We start from the raw sequence: 7,768 nt of genomic DNA, 5'->3' as shown, positions 1-7,768 counted from the left end.
TGAAGGTTCAAATCATCAACTTAATTTACCCGGGAGCCCTGACTTCCATTTATGACTCAGCGGAGGTCCCTGGATTCCAATAATCATTCTGTGGGGGTCCCCAAGATTCCAGTAATGGCTCAGTGGGGGTTCTTGGTTCCGTAAATGATCAAGGGCCCGATGTAGGTGGCCCATTACCGGTCGGTAAACCCGAAAATCGGTAAATTTCAGGTTTACCGACCGGTATTGAGCCATTTGCTATGTAGGGGAGATTCCGAATCTGTATTTACTGATTCTGTATTTAACGAATCATCGTTTACCGTTTCGGTATTTACCGAATCGGTAAATGACATGTAGGAAGCACTTTGAAGAGTGCTTCTGTGCTTTAAGGATTCGTTATTTACCACCAACTATTAGTTGATGGTAAATACCGAATACCTCTGTAAATGTAAATCTGTGCATTTACACCAGTGCCATGTGGCAGACATACGGGCATGTATTTGTGCCACATGTGCACACAAGCACTATTCAGGGGTGCAACAGGGTGTCAGTGTGACACCCTGCCTCCCTTGACTCTTTCCCTATTTCACCGAATCGGTATTTACCGATTCTGTAATTCACATTCGGCCTCCAGGCCCATAGGAATGAATGTGAATTACCGAATCGGTGAATACTGATTCGGTAAATACCAAATCTTAACGATTCGGTAATACTTACCAAATTTTTCCCTACATAGCATTTACCGATTCTAAAATACTGAATTGGTAAAATTCTGTATTTTAGAATTGGTAAATGTACGTTACCTACATCTAGCCCCAAATGTGGGTCCCCGGGTTCCAATAATGATTCTGTGGGGGTCCCCGGTTTCCAGTAACGACTAAGTGGGGGTCCCCGGATTCCAGTAATGACTCAATGGGGGTCACTGATTTCGGTAAAGTGTGGGTCCCTGGATTCCAATATGTCTTTGTGGGGGTCCCCAGATTCTTGTAATGATTCAACGGGGGTCCCTGGATTCTATTAATGACTTAGTGGGGGTCCCCGGATTCCAGTAATGACTCAATGGGGGTCACTGATATCGGTAAAGTGTGGGTCCCAGGATTCCAATATGACTCTGTGGGGGTCCCCAGATTCTAGTAATGATTCAACGGGGGTCCCTGGATTCTAATATTGACTCAGTGGGGGTCCCCGGATTCTAGTAATCATTAAGCGGGGTCCACAGAAGTGAAGAGATGAAGAACCACTGATCTAGGATCTAGATTAGGGAGCTTGGCCCTTGCACGCCCACCGCAGAGTGGAATATCTCCTGTAGAGTGCTAACCGAAACCCAGGGGCTCCAAGTTCCTGTTCCGGGACACAAGTAGAAGAGACAGCACTTGAGAGTGTCACCCATGGCTCCGGGCTTGCAGCAGGGTGGTTTGTTCCAGCCCCCACCCCCTCTGGTTCACCCCCAGTCTCCTCCTTGCATCTTTGTTTCTCACCCCAGCAGTTTTCTTAGTAGGTTCTGTTCTTGGTCTGACACTCTGTAAACAGTAGTGTCCTCTGCATGATAAAGGGTGCGAGCACCCCCTTGACTGCTAGTGAAACTGGTATCCTGGATTCTACTCTCCTTTTTGTCTTTGAACAGTGAATTTTGACGAACTGTTGTGATCCCTCGGTGAAGCTTTCCTGATACGTCACACCTTTCTGCTGGAAACTGTCACAAAGTGCCTGCCTGCTGAAACGTCCTCAGGTGGTGATCCCTGCAAGTAGCAATGGGTCACCGTTATAAGGTGGCGACCCCTGCAAGTAGCAATGGGTCACCTTTATAAGGTGGCGACCCCTGCAGGTAGCAATGGGTCACCTTTATAAGGTGGCGACCCCTGCAGGTAGCGATGGGTCAACTTTATAAGGTGGCGACCCCTGCAAGTAGCAATGGGTCAACTTGATAAGGTGGCAACCCCTGGTAGTAGCAATGGGTCAACTATATAAGGGGCGACCCCTGCATGTAGCGATGGGTCAACTTTTTAAGATGGCGACCCCTGCAAGTAGCAATGGGTCAATTTTATAAGGTGGCAACCCCTGCTAGTAGCAATGGGTCAACTTTATAAGGTGGCGACCAATGCAGGTAGCAATGGGTCACCTTTATAAGATGGCGACCCCTGCAGGTAGCGATGGATCACCTTAATAAGGTGGCGACCCCTGCAGGTAGCAATGGGTCAACTTGATAAGGTGGCAACCCCTGGTAGTAGCAATGGGTCAACCATATAAAGGGCGACCCCTGCATGTAGCGATGGGTCAACTTTTTAAGATGGCGACCCCTGCAAGTAGCAATGGGTTAACTTTATAAAGTGGCAACCTCTGCTAGTAGCAATGGGTCAACTTTATAAGGTGGAAACCCCTGCAAGTAGCAATGGGTCAACTTTATAACTTGGCAACCCCTGCATGTAGTGATGGGTCACCTTTATAAGGTGGCGACCCCTGCATGTAGCGATGGGTCAACTTTATAAGGTGGCAACCCCTGCGAGTAGCAATGGGTCACCTTTATAAGGTGGCAACCCTTGCATGTTGCGATGGGTCAACTTCAAAAGGTGGCGACCCCTGCAAGTAGCAATGGGTCAACTTTATAAGGTGGCGACCCCTGCAAATAGCAATGGGTCAACTTTATAAGGTGGCGACCCTTGCTGGTAGCAATGGGTCAACTTTATTAGGTGGCGACACCTGCTAGTAGCAATGGGTCAACTTTATAAGGTGGCGACCCCTGCAAGTAGCGATCGGTCACTTATATAAGGTGGGGATCTCTGCAGATAGCAATGGGTCAACTTTATAAGGTGGCGACCCCTGCTAGTAGCAATGGGTCAACTTTATAAAGTGGCGACCCCTGCAAGTAGCAATGGGTCAACTTTATAAAGTGGCGACCCCTGCAAGTAGCAATGGGCCAACTTTATAAGGTGGCGACCCCTGCTAGTAGCAATGGGTCAACTTTATAAGGTGGCGACCACTGCAAGTAGCAATGGGTCAACTTTAAAAGGTGGCGATCACTGCATGTAGCGATGGGTCACCTATATAAGGTGGCGAGCCCTGCAAGTAGCGATGGGTCAACTTTATAAGGTGGCGACCCCTGCAAGTAGCAATGGGTCAATTTTTCAACGTGGCAACCCCTGCTAGTAGCAATGGGTCAATTTTATATGGTGGCAACCCCTGCTAGTAGCAATGGGTCAACTATATAAGGTGGCGACCCATGCAAGTAGCAATGGGTCAACTTTATAAAGTGGCAACCCCTGCTAGTAGCAATGGGTCAACTTTATAAGGTGTAAACCCCTGCAAGTAGCAATGGGTCAACTTTATAAGGTGGCGACCCCTGCATGTAGTGATGGGTCACCTTTATAAAGTGGCGACCCCTGCATGTAGCGATGGGTCAACTTTATAAGGTGGCGACCCCTGCAAGTGGCAATGGGTCAACTTTATAAGGTGGTGACCCCTGCTAGTAGTAATGGGTCAACTTTATAAGGTGGCAACCCCTGCAAGTAGCAATGGGTCAACTTTATAAAGTGGCAACCCCTGCTTGTAGTGATGAGTCAACTTTAAAAGGTGGTGACCCCTGCAAGTAGCAATGGGACAACTTTATAAGGTGGCCACCCCTGCAATTAGCAATGGTTCTACTTTATAGGGTGGTGACCCCTGCTGGTAGCAATGGGTCAACTTTATTAGGTGGCGACACCTGCTAGTAGCAATGGGTTAGCTTTATAAGGTGGTGACCCCTGCAAGTAGTGATGGGTCACTTATATAAGGTGGTGACCTCTGCTTGTAGCGATGGGTCAACCTTATAAGGTGGCGACCCCTGCCCTGCATGTAGCAATGGGTCAACTTTATAAGGTGGCGACCCCTGTAAGTAGCAATGGGTCAACTTTATAAGGTGGCGACCCCTGCTAGTGGCGATGGCTCAGCTTTATAAGGTGATGACCACTGCTAGTAGCGATGGGTCAACTTTATAAGGTGGCGACCACTGCATGTAGCGATGGGTCAATTTTATAAGGTGGCAACCCCTGCATGTAGTGATGGGTCAACTTTATAAGGTGGCAACCCCTGCAGATAGCGATGGGTCACCTTTATTAGGTGGCGACCCCTGCATGTAGCGATGGGTCACCTTTATAAGGTGGCGGCCCCTGCAGGTAGTGATGGCTCACCTTTAAACATTGGCGACCCCTGCATGTAGCGATGGGTCACTTTTATAAGGTGGCGATGGTTAAACTTTGGTTATATGCAGCATTTGATTATCATTGTTAAACTTTCTCAGTTTGTGAATTATGCTGCTACATGATTAATATTTTGATTGATTTTATTCCACTTGTATGTATTTATTCTTGTCTCCTTTTATGGCAAGTTACAGAAAAAAAGATGATGACGTGGATATGGAATACCATGTTACATCTGTGAGCTATCCCGTAGATCGACACAGATCCAAACAGCATCGAGGAAATTCTGATAACTTTCAGAGCTCAAATCCTCTGAAGAAGACAAATCTAAAATTACTAGAAAAATTCACCAAAACGTCTCTTCTATTTCCACTCCTGACATAGATGATGCCTCCTGACATAGATGACGCAGCACGCCAGCAATCACCAGAGCCTGCATGACTTGCATAACAGCTACTTCCTGCCACCACTAACTATACACATGCCAGGCCGCACCTCCCTCTGTCCCACACTACTACACCATTCCCGGGTCACGCGTACATGTAGTGTCGAGTAGTAACACACTACCGCCTCCCAATAACAAACTGTAGACTGGCACTGACAGAGTGGAGCAATGCACACCCTACGCCGCGTGCCCTCCCCCGTCTTTAATCACACAGGACATGGGAACATAACTAGGGCATTTGTAACAAAAACAACCATAACCAGCGGCAACTTCCCCATGACTAGTATCTGCCTGCAACTAATCGGTTTTTAGGTTTAAAGTATTTTATTAAGGTACAAAAAGAACATGGGGAAGGGAATAGGAGGTCAAGCGAACATACAGTACAAGAAGCGGAACGTTGCAGCGGTTCAGAAGGAAAGTAGGGAGGCAGGAAGCCCCAGAGGGTAACAAGGCATAAGTCATAAGGCAATAAGGCATTGTGAATGACCCCCCAGTAGACCCCCACTCCCTGAGCAAGGCCGAGCTGGAATAGCGTCCCGCAACACAGTAAAAAAGAAAGCACACCATCCCTCCAACCCCCCGTCCCCGGAAAAAGAGAAGAAAGAGAAGCAAAGGAGGAAAAGGAAGAAAACAATACCCCAACATCCCCGTCCGAAGGTCAGCATTAGAAGCATATAACTCCGCCCCCCAGCCCCAGACCCCTGATCCCGCACATTCACTCCGCTGTAGCCGCCGGCGGCGTCAGCCTAAGGAGTCGCAGGTACCGTGGACATGTGAGCTCGCGAAATTCCGTGGACAGCAGTGCCAAAAAGGGGTGCCAGAGCTCTTCAAACTGGTCAACATTCCCAGCCACCGTTAGCGACATCTTCTCCATACCCAGTACCTGCCAGAGCCTGTGTAGCCAACCAGTGATAGAGGGGGCAGTGGGGGTACGCCAGAGTACAAGGATGTTTTGAACCGCGGAGCCTAGCGCAATCGCAATCTGCCTACCCCTGCGGGACTTCAGCGGGTACATCAGGTCATTGGGGAGGCCTAGCAAGACATACACAGGGAAGCGCGGGAGCTCGATCTCAAAATGCCTATCCACCTCATCCAGGACCTCCTTCCAATAGGCCGACAGCACCGGGCACTCCCAGAGAATGTGCGTGAGGGTGCCCTCCTGTCCGCAGCCGCGCCAGCAACCTTTATCGCCGATTTTGCGCATCTCGTAGAGCCTCTCCGGGGTGTAATACCAATAGGTGGACACCTTAGTAAAGGTCTCCGTCAGCCCAGTGTGGTACGCAGAGTGCCTCGCCCGATACGCAATCCTGTCCCACTCCTTGTGGCTCAAGGTCCTGCCCAATTCCCTGTGCCAACGCTCCCTCCCCGGGTTATGGTAATGAAACGGCGGGGGTTGGAGAAACTTGTACAAGTCGGTGATAAGCTTGGCATCCGAAGTCCGGGTTACCAGCCATCGCTCATAGGGCGTAATCGAACGGGCAGCGACGTCGCGCACTGGGGGTTGAAGAGCCCAGTGGCGGACTTGCATATAACGCAGTCTGTCCCCCTCCGTCAGGCCAAACTCCTGTCGGAGCTGCTGGAAGGGGAGCACACCCTCCGGCCCGTAAATCTGGAAAAGCGCCCTGCAACCCGCGCTCACCCAGTGGGAAAAGGCTCCCGGTTCCAGACCCGGAGTGAAGTCTGGATTGCCAGCAATGGGAGTGAATGGCGATGGAAAAGTGGTGAGTTCACGAAGCTCACACACCGCGTCCCACACTCTCAGCGGAACCCGGGTGATAAAAGAGGCGTAGAGATTAGGCGGGCGGTGAGTGCGCCGCAGGAACGGGACTTCCTGGAGGGTACGGCCCGCAACTGCCTGGTCTTGAAAGAGCCAGTGCTTGTCCGATTCCCACCGGCTCCACTCCACCAAATACCGAAGTTGCGCCGCCTGAAAGTACTTCCGGAGGTCCGGGACCCCGAGACCCCCCGCCTCCGGGGCAAGCATGGAGAGGACCCGCTTCATCCGAGGCTTACGGCCCTGCCACACAAAGCGGGAGATGTCTGCCTGCGTCTGCCGTATCCAACCTACAGGGGGCTGGAGAGGTAGAGCGCGAAAAAGATACAGGATCTGAGGCAGTATCGTCATCTTCACCGCTGCGATACGGCCCAGCCACGAGAGCAGGCCTTTGTTCCATCGGCCGAGTTCCTCTTTGATCTTTTTGCCCAGAGAGGACTAGTTAGCTGCGACCATTGCAGGCAGGGAGGGTGCAAGCAAAATTCCCAGGTAAGGCACCGTGGAGGAGGACCATTGCAGAGGAAAAAGACGCTGGAGGTCCCGCCTGGTGTCGACAGAGAGCGACACGTCCAGGGCAGCCGACTTAGTCATATTCATTTTAAAGCCCGCCACGCGGGCAAAGGAGCTCAGTTCCTGGACGCAGGCAGGGAGCGACCGCTTGGGGTCATCCAGGGTCAGCAAGACATCGTCCGCATATAAGCTGACAGTATGCGTGTATTGCCCCATCTTCACCCCAATAGCGTCCGGGTTATCGCGAATCCTCTGGGCAAACGGCTCCATATAGAGGGCAAACAGGAGCGGCGAAAGGGGGCAACCCTGTCTCGTGCCGCGTTCAATGGCAAAGCTGCTGGAGCTGTGTCCATTGACACGCACAGATGCTGACGGTCTCCTATAACAATTAAAGACCATAGTGCAGAACTTCTCGCCGATCCCCAGTTTCCCAAGAACCAGCTCGAGGTACGGCCAATGAACCCTATCAAAGGCCTTCTCCGCATCGACCGATAGCAGCATCCGCTCCCCCGGGACGCGTGAGGCCTTTTCTAGCACGTGCGTCACCCTCTTGGTGTTGTCGACCGTCTGCCTACCGGGTACAAAACCGGCCTGGTCCGCCTCCACCAAACCTGGTAGGTGTAGACCCAGTCTGGCCGCCAAGATCCCCGTGTAAAGCTTGAGGTCCACATTTAGAAGCGAGATGGGCCGATACGAGCCGCACAGAGTCCGGTCCTTTCCCGGTTTCGGGATAACCGACACAGTCGCCGAGAGAAGGTCCGGTGGGATGGCTCCCGGTTCGGAGAAGGAATTGAATAAGCGAGCCAGGAGAGGCGCGACAGTGGGACAGAAGGTCTTGTAAAACAAGGCCGTATAGCCATCCGGGCCCGGGGCCTTGCCGTGCTTTAG

This window comes from Lissotriton vulgaris, chromosome 10, assembly GCF_964263255.1.
Source record: "Lissotriton vulgaris chromosome 10, aLisVul1.2, whole genome shotgun sequence".
In the NCBI taxonomy this organism is placed as follows: Eukaryota; Metazoa; Chordata; class Amphibia; order Caudata; family Salamandridae; genus Lissotriton; species Lissotriton vulgaris.
The sequence above is the reverse complement of the archived record's forward strand: the minus strand, read 5'-3'. Positions refer to the sequence as shown.